This window comes from Bidens hawaiensis, unplaced genomic scaffold (assembly GCF_021521415.1).
Source record: "Bidens hawaiensis isolate Kalapana, Puna unplaced genomic scaffold, B.hawaiensis_p1.1 tig00007641_1, whole genome shotgun sequence".
Lineage (NCBI taxonomy): Eukaryota > Viridiplantae > Streptophyta > Magnoliopsida > Asterales > Asteraceae > Bidens > Bidens hawaiensis.
Genome location: NW_027491532.1, coordinates 815,001 through 831,691, shown reverse-complemented (window position 1 = coordinate 831,691; position 16,691 = coordinate 815,001).

Here is a 16,691-nt window from a genome sequence, read left to right as displayed (position 1 = left end):
CATCACTGATATATTTAGGCTGTGTTTGGGATTGTTTATTTTTATTAATTTATAAGTAAACGTTTTGAAAAATAATAAGGGGTCGGATTACTTTTGATATGAGAGAAAAATTAATAAGTTACAATTTTGTAACTTATTAACTTATTAAAATGTTACAATTTTTATAAGGAATCCCAAACACCTCTTAATAACAATGTAGTAAAAGTAGGAGCCGGTCCAAATAAATGTAAAAGTATGTACTTTTATAATAGGCAAATTGGAAATAAATAATACCAATTTTTGTGTATTGGACGATAATAATCTCAATTTTAAAAATCACTACCAGCGGTCCCAACTTCCAACTATTTTTGTCTCAATGGACCCCTGTTAAAAAACACTTAACGCCGTTAGGTTTTTTCCCGAATTTCAAACTGATGTTTTAGGGCTTTTGATCACAAGAACGATACGATTCGACTGATGTAAAACTTATCTCGAAAGGATGATTCAAATGACTTATTTTTGTTAATTGGAAATTTAAACACCCAAATTGAAACATTGTTTCGTCGCATGGATCACCGTTTCGAGATAAGTTTTACATCGGTCGACTCGTATCGTTCTTTCGATCAAAAGCCCTAAAACATCGGTTTAAAACTCGGGATAAAACATAACGGCTTTAAGTTTTTTTAACGGTGATGCATTGAGACAAAAATAATTGAAAGTTGGAAAACGCTGGTAATGATTTTTAAAGTTGTGATTATTATCGGCCCATACACAAAAGTTAGGATTATTTATTTCGAATTTTTCTTTATAATAAAAAGAAAGATGTCGGCCACTAACCCAATACATATCCATTCCAAATTATTTTTGGTCTTGAATAACCAATCACATTACAGGTTAATCATATTAACGTTAAAATAATCCACAAACAAACGTCACCCAACCGGCCCCTAAAATATCCGGTTTTGGTTCAACCATCTTGACCATTATTATTATTATTATTATTATAAGAAGAACATTAAACTTGTAGAAATGCAGCTTTTTTTAAATTTACTTATTAAACGAATTATTATTTGTTTAGTTTTAATTCAAAAACGTAAAAAATAGAAAGTGGAAAAATTGACTGGACATCACATGACGGAAAATGCTTAGAGAATAGACATTTTAACTACACCTCATTTTTATAAAAACTGAAAAGGCTGACTAAACGTCATATGACGTAAAATACCTAAAAGAAATATTTTAACTACACATGATCTTATCTACCTATATACCTAACTATTAAAGCAAAACAATATTTTCACATGTTATTCAATTAGACCCTCCACATAGAATGCCAAGTGTATAAGTATCCATTTTTACAATTTCCCCTTTATAAATGATAAAATGGAAAATATGTTGTGGTTGGGAATCGCACTCACTACCTTAATTTTAAAATGTTTGTGGCTTATCAATTCAACTAGGATGAGTTGATGTTAGCATTTTCTTTTTCTTAATTAATATAAATTCATAACATTTTATTTTATTTTATATTTTAACCAACCGTTTATATCACACAGGATCTATCCTAGTGTTATTCTATACAAAGAATACGACCACTATCACATGTATCATGTTTCCAACTGTTTTTCAAATATGGAACTAAATAATTTGGGGACAACTGGCAAAGTAAAATATGCCAAGATTGTCACTTTTTTTTAAACGTGTGATTCTGCAATGTTCAAGAACCTCACCTACCCAATAATTTGTCATGTACTTATGCAATGTTATATATATTTTTCAAATATATATATATATAGGGTTAGCTGAGAATAAAAACCTATTTGAGTTGTGAAAACTCTAGAAACCCATTCTCAGGGTTATGTTCAAATAAGAAGTTTGATTTTCTTAAAAAGGCTAGGAATGAGGGTATTTTAGTCTTTATACTTTAATATTAAAACCTACTTAAATTAATTTCAAAAACCCAATTACATCTTCACTCATCTCTTACAACCACCACCACAACCGTCACCCACCGCCACCACCTCGCCGGAAAAGTCCGAAAAAACACAATGAAAAACACTATGAAAAACACAATGGAAAAATACACTATGAAAAAAAAAACACAATAATAAAAACACAATTGTATGACACAATGTAAATAACACAATGAAAAAAAAAACACAATGAAAAATACTATTGTATAACACAATTTTGTAAAATACAATTCGGTAAAACACAATTTGTAAAAAACCCACTAATTTTTTGGACTAAAAAACCCACAATTTGTAAAAAAACCCACTAATTTTTTAGTCCACTTTTAGAACATGTAACATCTCAGAAAATCTCATAATTATTTTGGACTAAAAATGTCAACTTTGAAAGTTGAATGACTAAAAATATTCTTACAATAAGTAAAGAGAAAGAAAAAAAGATAAGAAAAACAAAGCATCTCATGTTAAGAAAATGAGAAAAATTCCATCTCACATGAAAAGATGGAAGAAAATGGAAGCATTTCACATGGGTATAAATAAGAAAGGGAACTTTCATCCCACATGGAAGGAAGAAAAGAATTGGAAGCTCTTTATAAGGAAGAAAGTTTACATAGTAATATTCTTATGTGGCTAACCACTCTCCCTAGTCCTAGCGGAGGGTGCGAAGCACCCGACGCGCACGTGCACGGACACGGACTCTGGCGATGTGCGTAATGTGGCGTTTTGATGGCGCACTTTGTGCTTCGTACGCTTGCATCGCCGTGAGCTGTATAAGGGTCGCTTTAGTATTTTAAATATAAAGATTATAGTAATTTAATGTTTCTTCTTGAAGAAGAAACATATAGATGTTTCTTCATGAGGAAGAAACCCAACACATGATTTGTAAATAAATGAAAAACTACGGGTCTAAATATTTTATTCAAACAAATGATCAGTCAAGGTTTAAAGTTATTAAAACCAGACTAAAGGTCTGTAGCTGGATCAAGAGACGATCTGGGTATTTATATAAACCTATTTTATTATAGGCCAATCATCATTCACAAAGGTTTTCAAACGAGATCACCATATCATTCAGAAAAAACAATCACAAGCGAATAAGTTAAATCTTTTACAGTCAGCATTAAGATAAACGGGTTGTTTATCTTAACAAGTCAGTCATATGTTTATATGAGATTACGTGATCTCTAATTTTAAGGATTACGTGATCCCTAAGTCTCAAGGTAGAAAATAAAAGCAACTTAGACCGAGTGCACATGTGTCTGGATCAAAACATATCTGTTAACCTATCAATCAAGGCTACTTGGCCGCAGGCTAACAGACATAACGAAAGTTCTCCAATGGGCGTCAGTTCCCGGAGAACCATAATTGTGTGTGTATAGCAGTGGCACAAGTTCCCAGAAATAAGAGACGTTGCTGCTGAGTTTGTTTAAGAAAACTATCTTGTCAGTCAAAGATTTTAGAAATGTTTTTAGAGTCAACGATTCATCAGCATATCGTTGACGTATTTTTCCCCCCACATTACAGGAAAGCAGGTATAGTACAGATAGCAAGGAATATGAATCATTCATGGAATTAGACGCTCGCTTATGGAGATGGCTCAGTTTTAATCATGAAAATTTTAAAATAAAGATTTAATAAGGTTTGTAAATCAACTACTCGGATATTTATTATCCGAGAAATTTTCAAAATAAATTAATATTTTATTATAACCAAAAGACTTCCGCTAATAACCTGCAACTCTGATATATATACAAAACTGGTAGCAACTACGGGTGTCATGCCTAGGCCCTAAGTCAGGGTGTGACAGAACAAGTGTAGGTTATATGCTTTTGTGGAGGCTGCGTACTTTTTTGTTGATATTTAATGCAAACAGGTGTAAGATAGTTTTTGTAGTATTCATCACAATGTAACTACGTATGTGTTGATTGATATTAATATATTGAGTTGGAAGAAATTGGTTTTGGATAGAAAGAAATTTTAATGTATGAATAAATTGTACTTGTGTAGGATAAAAATTCAAGAGAGAAAAAAAAGTTATAAAAATAAATAAATTCTTAATATTTTCCAATTATAATAATTTGATTAGTTATATTAATTGAATAGATAACTATTATATTTATTAGTTACTCCATATTAATTGAAGAGAGAGCATGCATTAATACTATCCTCATTTATCTTTAAGCATTAAAAACTAAAATAAAACTAGTGGTCCATATTTATTTCTCGATTTTCTCGCAGTAATCTCATTTTCCTCCCGAACCATCCCATATATATATATTTGAAAAATTATATATATAACAGTTGAACAATTATATTATATATATATATAGGGGAAGTATAGTTTGAAAACTCTCTTGAGTTGAGAAAACCTATGAAAACCCTATGTAACATCATCTTTTTTTTTTTGTTACATGTAATATATGTTGTTACATTGAATACAAAATATCAAAAACATAAAAAAAATGTTTTGCTATTTTTTTTACATTTTTTTAATAATTTTTATATATGTTTTCAGGAGAGAGAAAATGTAAATAAACTTTTACATTTTTTATTAACTTTAATTGTGGACCTTAAAATTTAATCTTTAATTATAAACATGTGATTAAGAATGGGTTTCTAGAGTTTTCACAACTCAAGTGAGTTTTCATTCTAAGCTAACCCTATATATATATATATATATATATATATAAACGATGTTACATAGGGTTTTCACAACTCAAATGGGTCTTCATTATATACTTCCCCTATATATATATATATACATATATATATATATATATATATTGAAAACCTTATGTAACATCGTTTTTTTTTCATATATAATATATGTTGTTACATTTAATACAAAACATCAAAAAATAAAAAAAAATTTGTCTTGCTATTTTTTAACATTTTTTACTAATTTTTGTATATGTTTTCAAGAAAGAGAAAAAGTTATATTTACTTTTATATTTTTTTATTAACTTTAATTGTGTACCACAAGTTTCAAACTTTAATTAAAAACATGTGGTTGAGATTGGGTTTTTAGAGTTTTCACAGCTTAAGTGGGTTTTTATTTTAACCTTACCCTTATGGTAAGGATCCTAAAAGAACCCTTGGCAATTTGAAAACTTTGAAAACAATTTTGGACCACCAAAAAAAATCTTTATAAAAATATTTAAAAATTTATCAAACAAAAAAAAACTAAAATTTTAAGAAACTAAAAAAACTAAAATTCTTATATTTCATTCCGGTTTCATTAAAACAAACCAAAAAAAAAGTTTTTTTTTTAATTCGTGTTATAGCTATACACATATGTATACTTTCATTTAATCTCTAGTTTACGTAATGCACACATATGTGCATTATCATTTACCTTAAATTATACATATGTGTATAAAAAACATGTGTACATATATGTACATATTATACATATATGTGTAAAAAAACCGAAAAAAGTTTTTTTTTTTAATTCGTGTTATATCTATACACATATGTATACTTTCATTTAATCTCTAGTATACGTAATGTAAACATATGTACATTATCATTTACTTTAAATTATACATATGTGTATAAAAGAACATGTGTACATATATATTCATATTATACATATATGCATAATTTAGTTAAACCGAGAATTTTATTTTTTTTAAAAACCGGGATGATAAATAAGAGTTTTGGTTTTTTTTTACTTTTATTATTTTTTTGTTTTATGATTCTTTTTATTTTTGGGTTTTTTGTTGTCCAAAATGGTTTTTATAGTTCTCATTTCCCAAAAAGTTATCACATGATCCTGATCATATATATATGGGAGGGATATATTTAGAACCTTGTTGAGTTTTAAGAACTTAAAAACTTTATTTTTGGCCACACATTTAATTAAATAGATTAGATTATATGGTTGAGATTAAATGTGATTAAGAAAAATAAAGTAGGAGAGAGAATAAAGATGTACAGTGATTACACAAATATAAACGTTCGTTACACATATGCAATAAGTCGACTCGATGACTAAAAAATTATGTAATTTTTTTTTACGTTTATGTAACCTACGTATATTACGTATGTTTAAAAAAATTCAAAAAAAAAAATTTGTTACGTTGAGTTCTTTCGAGTTATTAAAACTCAAAGTGGTTCTCATTTGAAATCTCATATATATATATATGTGTGTGTGTGTGTGTGTGTGTGTGTGTGTAGAAAACTCATCTTTAGAGAGCAAACTTAAAAACTCTTAAAGAATTATTTTTAATTAAAAATAAAAAAATATTTTCAAATTTCTGTTTTTGTCATTATTCTTATATTTTCTTACCCTTTGCTCGAAAAAAATAAAAATAAATAAAAAAAACCCGCTGTAATGCACACACGTATTACTATGCGATATCGTTGTATTACACATGTGTATTAATATGCATTTTTAAATTTAATAGTGTTTAATTACATATATTCAATATTTGTGTATTGTATATGTGTAGTAGTGTTGTATTATATGGAAAAAGATAATAATAAAATAAAAGTCGATGTAGTCACATGTGCGTTAACGTTGTATTACACATACGTACTAATCTGTATTCGATGTGCGTATTAGTCTTATATTGCATATATACAATAGGGTGTATCAAATATGTGCAATAATGTTGTATTCTATGCAATACAAACACTTTTGCATATATGCAATGCACACTATTACACATGTGCACTACACCGACGAGGTTACCGATAAGGGCTTTTTTTTTGAACCAATAACAACATATAAGAATAATGGAAAAAAAAAAAGAAACTTCAAAAAAAAAAAATTTTTAAGTTAAAAATAGTTTTTTAGGAGTTTTTAAGTTTTCTCTTTAAGATGAATTTTCACTAGATCCCACCTATATATATATATATAGGATTTGGTTCATTTTAGAAGTGTTTCTTAGTGCGAGAAGTGCAAGAAGAAATTATAACCAATCACATGATTTTTTTATTAATTTCTTATTATTTAAATAAAAGGGTATGTTAGTAAAATATAAAATATTTTGTTTTGTAACTCATACTCATTAATGGTTTAATTAATGTTAAGTTACTAACAAATGATAAGTTATTATTATTTATTTCATCTAAAATTTGAACAATTAAAATCCATTTGATCTAAAATCATTTTATTCTAACACATGGCTAATTAATTTTTTTATTTGATATCTAATGTGAAGTTTTTTTTTGTTTGATTTTAATCAACTAATGTAAGGTAGGCTTATCTTATGTAATGTAGATAAAGTTATGTAATCTAGTGTATGTACACTTTCAAATTTTGTATAGTCATAACTAATGTAGTGTAGACATGTCATATATAGTATTGGAAAAACTAATGTAAATGTAGCCTTATTTTAAAATGTTGTGTAGACATATAAAATGCATTGTAGGCAAAACTAATATAGGGTAGGCACACTTTCATGTGTTAGATAGTCATAACTATTGTGGTGTAGGCAAAACTGATGTAACATAGGCTCACTTTCAAATGTAGTGTAGGTAAACCTAATGTAGTGTAGGCACACTTTTAAGTGTCATATAGTCATAACTAATGTAGTGTAGATATATCTAGTGTTGTGTAGTCAAAACTAATGTAGTGTAGTGTATGCACACTTTCAAATGTTATGTAGTCATAACTAATGTATTTTGGACATATTTAATATAGTGTAGGGACAATTTCAAATGTTGTGTTGTTATAACTAATGTAGTGTAGAAATATCTAATGTAGTGTAGGTAAAACTAATGTCGTGGAGTCACTTGAAACAAATTGGTGAATATTTTTATGTATCATGTATATGTATTAAACTAGTATTAATCATCTTATGAGCATTGATTATGCTAGAAAAAATAACCGCCGAATACATTAGTGGCTGGTTTAATTAGGCCAACACCACAAAAGACATGTATGTCCTTTTTAATTAAAAACGTGTCATAAATATGTGTATTTATTTACGATAATGTCATTTCTATTGTTGACCATTGATTAAACAAAATCAATGGTCTAGATTCATTTCTCGCATTTTTCGCTATAATATCATTTCTCGCATGATCCATCCCCCATATATATAATAGGGGATGGTTCATGCGAGAAGTGATATTAGGGCGAAAAGTGCGAGAAGTAAATAATAGCCATTGATTATGTTTGATCTATGGTATAGAATCAACATGGCAATATTGTAATTTTTAGCTTTTATATTTTATTACATTTTAAGACAATAGGATAGCTTAGTCTTTTTGTTGTATAGAAGCCATAAATGAAATGTACTTATCTCAAATAAATCCTAATTTTTTTACTACCATTATCTCTCAATTTCGGTTACTTTAAAATTATTAAAATCATCATCGGTTACAAAATAATTTACCTTTCATTAATTCAAAATATGGATTACTCATTTTTTACAATAATCGACAATGACTTTTAGTAATCTAATTTGGACTTTGACTTTTAAAAATAAGTATGTATGTGCTGCTAAAAAAAGGTAGTTTTATGTGAACTTCTTATGCTTATAAATATAATCTCTGTATGCTTATGTTAATTTTTTGTGTGTTTATACTAATCTAGTTTTCTAATATGTATAATCTGGTTATGATCATACATTTAATTTGTGTAGGTTGTTCAAAATTTGTGTAGGTATATATGTTAATTTAGTTCTCCAAATATATATACATACATCCTTACCTACATACATTCGTACATGCATAACTACATGCATACATACATGCGTACGTACGTGCATACTACGCACGTACATACATACATATCTACCTATGTACCTACCTACATACATACATGTGTATGTACATACGTACGTATGTACGTACATACATCCATACATACGTACTTACGAGGGCGGCTATGATAAAAAAATATAATATTAAACGCACACTAAATGACGATAAAAATTGCACCATGCTAACAACATTTAATGTGATTTTCTTCTCAATTCATTCGGTTGTCATCATTTTTTGTTGTGTTTCGATTTTGTTGGTTAATCATCGTTATTTGTGTAAGCAAAAACAATTAGATATGTACATGCCTATGTAATTGTGTAAATACATACATTCATAAAGTATATGGCGTACGTATGAGTTTCATATAATTTGAATATACACGATAATTTCGATAATTGTGTAATAGTTATTAAAAATTCATGTAAGATATATGTGTCATCTAACAAACAAAATAAAGTAATAAAGTAAATACATATAATATTCAAATAAAATTTAAGTTACAATATTCTGTTTTGTAACTTACTAATAGTAATTAATAGTTACCACAAAAGAAAATTGTTCACTTGACTAACATGCCCTTATAATTAATAATTAAATAAATAAGAAGAAAAATTATGAGTGGTTCTAATCACTTCTCGCACTTCTCGTCTTAAAAATACTTATGAAAAGAACCAAATCCTATATATATATAAGAGAAGTATAGTTTGAAAACCCTCTTTAGTTGAGAAAACCCGTGAAAACCCTATGTAACATCATTTTTTTTTGTTACATGTAATACATGTTGTTACATTTAATAAAAAACATCGAAAACATAAAAAAAAATGTTTTGCTATTTTTATAATATTTTTTTAGTAATTTTTATATATGTTTTTAGGAGAGAAAAAATGTAAATAAACTTTTACATTTTATATTAACTTTAATTGTGAACCACAAGATTTAATCATTAATTAAAAACATGTGGTTGAGAATGGGTTTCTAGAGTTTTCACAACTCAAGTGGGTTTTTATTCTAACATAACCATATATATATATATATATATATATATGGGATATATATATAGGGGAGATTTCAAATGAGAACCCTTTTGAGTTTTATGAACTCGAAAGAAATCAGTGTAACGATTTTTTTTTCGAATTTTTTTAACACATGCGTAATATATGTAAGTTACATACACGTAAAAAAATTACATAATTTTTTACGCGTCGAGTCAACTTATTACACATGTGTAACGGACGTAAAAATTAGTGTAATCACTTACAACTTTATTCTCTCTCCTACTTTGACTTTTTAGTTATATTTAATCTTAACCACACAATCCAATCCATTTAATAAAATGTGTGGCTAAGAATTGAGTTCTTAAGTTCTTAAAACTCAACATGGTTCTCAAAATATCCCTCCCCATATATATATATATATATATATATATATATATATATATATATATATAAACGAAAACCCTAAAATCCTACGTGTCGGGATGTGGTCGCTCCCCCCTTTTATGGAAGCCACCAGATTGCTTAATTTTTAAATGGAGGCCTCTCATTGATTTAACCCAAATTCATGGGTATGGGTCTTACTAAAACCAGATAGCTCTTAAACGGTTATAACATCTCATTAAATTAAAAATTAATCTTACCAATTATTTGATATGAAAATCCTATAAAATAGGGATATAATAAAATTTAATATCCAATTTAAAAAGAAAAAAATATTATGTACAATTAATAAACAATTTTATAGTAAAAAACATAAGCTGGTCATGGGTTACTAAATCCAGATAGCTTTTAAACGGGTTATAACATATCATTATTTATGAAACATTTTCATCATCAAACCCTAAGTATATTATTAACTTTCTTACAATAAAGAAAATTAAAATCCAAAAAATAAATATTAAAAAACGAAAAATGTAAAACAACCGTTCTCTCAAGCCATCATATTGCTTTATTTGTAAATGAAGGTTTCTCACGCATTTAACCCGAATTCACAGGTAAAGGTCTCACCAAACCTGGATAGCTCTTAAACGGGTTATAACATCTCATTATATTAAAAATTAATCTAATAAAATATTTGATATGAAAATCCTATAAGGGATATACTAAAAATTAATATCCTATTTTATTTAAAAAATATATTATGTATAATTAAGAAATAATTTTATAATAAAGAAAATAAACGGGCAATGAGTATCACCAAACCCAGATAACTATTAAACCGGATTATAACATATCATTTATTTGTGAAACCATTTCATCATCAAACTTCAAGTATATTAATTATTAACTTTCTTACAATAAATAAAATTAAAATCCAAATATACATATATAAATATTAAGAACGAATAATATAATAACCCCCGTAATACGGGAGATATATATATATATAGAGAGAGAGAGAGAGAGAGAGAGAACAAAGATAGACGAGAACAAAATGGTCTTGAAATAGCAGGTGTTCATCTTCGGTTCATGGAATACCTGTAAATGTATGTATGTCGACATACATACATGAACTTCATTTAGCTACACAAATCTTACTAAAAATAGAAAATTAAATGTGAAAGTTATATGAATTCATTAGTGTGCAACTTCTATAGCAAGTGACTTATTGAAAAAAGCAACAAAGTAATAAAAAAAATCATATTTTGCGATCAAACCTCGTTTCCCAACCATTGGAGACGCCGTCGAAGTTTGCAACGGCAGCAACAGCGACGACAGAGACACAAAGTTTGTTATTAGACCGTTTACGCATCTTAAGCTGTTGAAACTACGATCGTCTGCTCAGGCTAGCACATTCCTTGTCGGATCAACTATCACCCTCACGCCAAACAACATAATCTCACCAGCGCCATCAAAAGATGAATCATCCCGTTACGACATGATTAGTAATCTGACGGTACCGGGGAGATTAAGCTCTTCAGCGTGAGAGTGAAAGTTAATTCGATGAGAAAGTGTGTGAGCCTAAACAGTGCATCATAGTACTATCAAAAGCTTGCAATGCCTGAATCGTCTTATAGCAATCACAGTGTTTCCGCCACCGTCGTCGTTGTTGTCGCTTCAAACACCGGTGGTGCCTCTCATAGCTGGAAATGAGGTTTGATCCCATATATATATATATATATATATATATATATATATTCGTTTTATCATTTTCATTAAATCGGTTCTGGTGGAAGTTGCGCGTTGTTAATAAATTCATGATAAGTTCGCATTAAATTTTCAATTTTTTGTAAGAATAAATATATAGTAATATATATTTATATAAGGCCATTATAATCATTTATATTATAATACATCAAAATGTTATTTATACCTTATTATATATATTAGTTTGGTAATTGTTGATGGGCTATATTACCCTTACTAGCTAATAAGGGTTTTCCTTTGGGTGTATATAAAGAGAGAATAAATTAGCATAATAACCTAATCACACACACATACAATTTTGTGTGTCTTCTCTATTTTAAACCGGGTTCCTCTTAAGAACTATAACATCATCCTTAACTATACATCCTAAAAGGGAACTCGATCAAGATGGAAAACATGTCGACTACATCATACTACGTATGCGGTTATTACTCCCTCTGTTGTAATAGGTACGCATATAATTATATGTTTAAAATTTGAATTCCATCTTTATCATAAATTAGTTTATGAGATTTAAAAATAATTTATGTGATAAAATAATTGATGGGTTAAAATAATTTATTAAAAATAGGTTTTGGCTTTTTTCTAAAATGGTTTTGGTTTACCAAATTAAATCCTGAAAACCTTATAAAACCCGAAAACTCTCATAATCCCGAAAACCCACTAAAAGCCGGCTTACTAAAATTCCCGAGAACTCATAATTTCCAATAACTCAAAAGTCTCAATAACTAATTTCCTGAGAACTCTATTTTTCCCATAAAACTGTTCCTAATTAAATGTTTTGTAAGCAATTAAATCTTATAAAATTTTACAAAATATAAAATGCTTAACTTGAGTGAATTTTGATGTATAACTTCTGTCCAAAGGTGATGTGTTACATTTACCATATCATTAAGTCTATTTGAAAGCTTTTGTTTGTTTTTTGCCTAACATGATATAAATGTCTCACTTCTTCCCAAAGGTGATGCATTACATTTTTATTTAGCAAAACTAGCTCGCGCATAATTAAAATAATTGTCTCACTTCTGCCCAAAGGTTATGTGTTACAATTGTTTTACACACATACTTAAATAAATTTTAATTCTGCCAAAAGGTGATTTATTTTTTGTTTAATTAAAACTTTTAATTATAGTTTATTAGTTTGATGTTAATAATAGACCTATCGCATCTTCAATAAAATATAATGATTATCACATTAATGATCATTCATTAATCCATAAATTTTAATCTGTATTATTTTAATATCCCATAACATTATTCACTATAATTTTCTTCTATAAATAACTGTCTCATCCAAATCATCCACTCTAACATTAAAACATAATATAAGTTTTACATCATAAAGAGTTTCAATAACATTTAGCCCTTCTCAGTTTTAATTATCCCTTAAGACATGATATGATTATTCTACTGCTCTTTCTAATAACAATCATTCTATTGAAAACTAGAGCATAACAAATGGGATGAGTCAATCATAATGTCTCTTATGATAATGATAATCAATAACTTATTTAAATAAATGCTATCACTAGAGTTATTCTAGATTTAGTTTTTCCTAAGATTGATCGAAATAACTCCTAAGATGCATGCATTCCTTATAAATTTTAACTATAAGGTTAAATGGTATCCCTGAATACATCATAATGTACAATATCATAACCCATAAATTAAGGGCTTACAAATGGAAATAATTACACTTTTCAATTGCATTACATACTAAATTTTGACTAGTGCAACTTGATGCCTCAAGAATCAACTATAACACTCAGAAGTACCAAAAGAAAATGAGTGTGTTGATCAGCAACATATGTATAAGAAAAGAAATGTCTGGCACCGGAAATAAAATATTATTCAACTCACTACCACTAAAACCTAAAAGCGGATAATTCTAAGGTTCATAGACAAAATACAAGTATTACTTTCAGCTTTAAGTTCTCTAAGGAGAAGTCTCATTGCAAAAATATGTCATTAGATTAGGCATAAGCAACAAGACTATCCATAACACAAAATTGATAGTTGTATGTTAATGATATTTAAGTCTGCTAATCCTGACTTTCCCATTAACACATGATTGGTTGACTTTAGTTCTATATGTTTACCAAAAATCAACAAATAACTAACATGAAAGTTAATGGCATATTTAAATATTAAGGCTATTAAAACCATAATAAATTGTTTTCTAGTTACACTTTATGATACCTTACAAAATTCTGGAGATTATTCAGAATTCAGTATCAATACTTAAGCTACATTATGGCAGTTGTGAGATTTGCATAGCCAACAAAAGGTTACCCTTACCGTAAACTCTCATATTAATTGTTATCAATATTTGGATAGAAATATTTATAAGATAAAATTGTATGATACTATACACTTTCACAACTTTTGTTATTATGCAAATGAGAATTTCAACAAAAGACAAAAGAGCCCTATAAATTTCATCAATTAAAACCAAATTTCATGAGAAATTATGACATGGTTGATGAGGATAATTTCTCACCTAATCTCATTCTCATTGATTTTAACTCATGTGTTAGATGCCCTAAACATTATTTGGCTTAAGAAACAACTATGGGCCCACCAGAAGTTATATTTCACTTACAGTCGTGGAACTTATTCAAACAGAATATTTAGACATAACTCTTTTATGATTTAAAAGGCTATTTACTTGTACCTAATCTGTCTTCTATTGTCCACGGTCTTAAAAAGATCCATTCATATATATACTTAATACGATTCATCTAAATATGTCCCTAAGTTTATTATGACATATGGACGTTAATGAAATCAAATCAAGTCTAACATATATATCAAGACCAACAAGAAAGATGTAATTAGTGGCATGTCGGCTAAGGTTGGTATGGTGCCTACAACATGGCTTGTGACTTAATTCTGTTTACTATAGTTTTTAAAATTACATATATATATTTTAATAAGTAGGATGCTTAAAAAAGAATTTTTTTTTAGTTAATTTAGAAATATGATGTGATTCGGACGAAGTTCATAACGATGTTATTATGGACATTGGACCATGGTTGGTAGTTGTGCCACAGTTTCACACTCCTTTTTATATCATTAGAACACTTGACAATAAGAACAATTTGAATTTAAAAACCTCACTTGTACCAGGTTTGTAATTTCCTGGTTATTTCGCCTTTGTGACTTTTTTGTATTAACGAATCAAGTCATCAACTTTGACCTTTGTAGAGGTGAGAACTAAAAATTGAATAACCAAATCATAATTTAAAAACCGAACGTTACGTGCCTACAAATATCTCTAACCTGAACACATCAAATTGCTACTCATAAGGTAATTTGTTACCCGTAATAACTTTATAGATTTTTTTTAGCACCGACAAATATTTTAGACGCAGTTACGAAGTTAGTCCTTAACGTTTCCTTAAACTAACAAGATTGGGTACTAAGGTTTAAAAGTTACGAGTATGAGTACTAAGGTTTTAATTTTGTAACAATGTTAGATACTAACTTTAACTTCCGTTAAAAATTAAAGATTTTTACAGAATGTGCATCAACTCGTTGTTATAACACTTGGGTTTACCAAATCCCAGGCTTCAACGCTCGGATTTTACCAACGTCCGATTTTACCGACCGAATAAACATCGTTTTAAATATTTTATTTTTTTGTACAATAATCTTTTTATATGTTAATTTCAACAAATTTATATTTTGGGTTTTATTAAGGTACCTTTACTAACGTAACCAATGTCCACCGAATATGCGTCAACTCATTGTTGTAACACAACACCCGGAACCTGCCCCCATCATTATCCCACAATTTCCACAGCCTCTACTTACCGATGAGTATAGGCACCACGTCCTGTATACCAGGTACTCGGTGCTCAATCTCGGAGGTGACGATGACCTTATACGTATGGCCTCCACTGTCTACGCTCAAGCGACAGTGGAACGCTACGTAGAAGCTGCCTTGGTGGATGATGGATTTCATCCCCAGTCTATTCTGCGCCGCTACCTGGAAATCCAGAGTGAGCTGCATAGGCCGCGACTTTTAGGGGTACGTACCTATGAGTCGTACATCACGTAGATTAGAGAGCTGGGAACCCGCGAAAGTGCCCTGTATACGAGCGCCACAATCTAACTACTATATTAAAGCAACACATAGTTTTCACATTGCCTTTAACTAAGTTATCCATATAGAATTGCACCTCAACAATTTCCAAAGTTATAATTTACACACAAGTTTTCATTTTTACAATTTCCACTTCATAAATTGTAAAATGAAAATATGTTGTTGTTGGTGGGAATCGAACTCACTACCTTGCTTTTAAAATGCTTGTAACTTACCAACTCAACTATGATGAATTGATATTAACGTTATCTTTTTCTTAATTGGTATAGATTCACTAGATATGCTATTATGTATATTATTAAATTTAACTTTTTTTGTTTTATTTTTTTAACCATCTGTGTATCACACAGGCTATATCCTATTTTTTTTAAGTATGTTAATATATATGATGAATTTATTTTTTAGGTTTAGTTCCGGTACCGTAACGAACATAGTTAATACAGACATAATTCACGTTAACTCACAACTGTGAAGCCTATGTTTTACCTATCGAATTCGTTGCGTAAGACACAGGTAAATCACTAGTTGCCATACCAATTAGAACGTGAAATTCTAAAATATTCTTAAACACAAATATACCAAATAATTTAGTGAAATGTGTAATGACAATAATGTCACACCCTGACCAAAGCGGCGGAACATGCCGGGGCATAACGTATTAATCAGTCAGTAGCTCAAATACACTAACTAAAGCGGAAATAGTTATATTTATTAACATTAAATCAACTACACAATTACAATCATTAGATCAATAAATCATACATTAATCTTTCA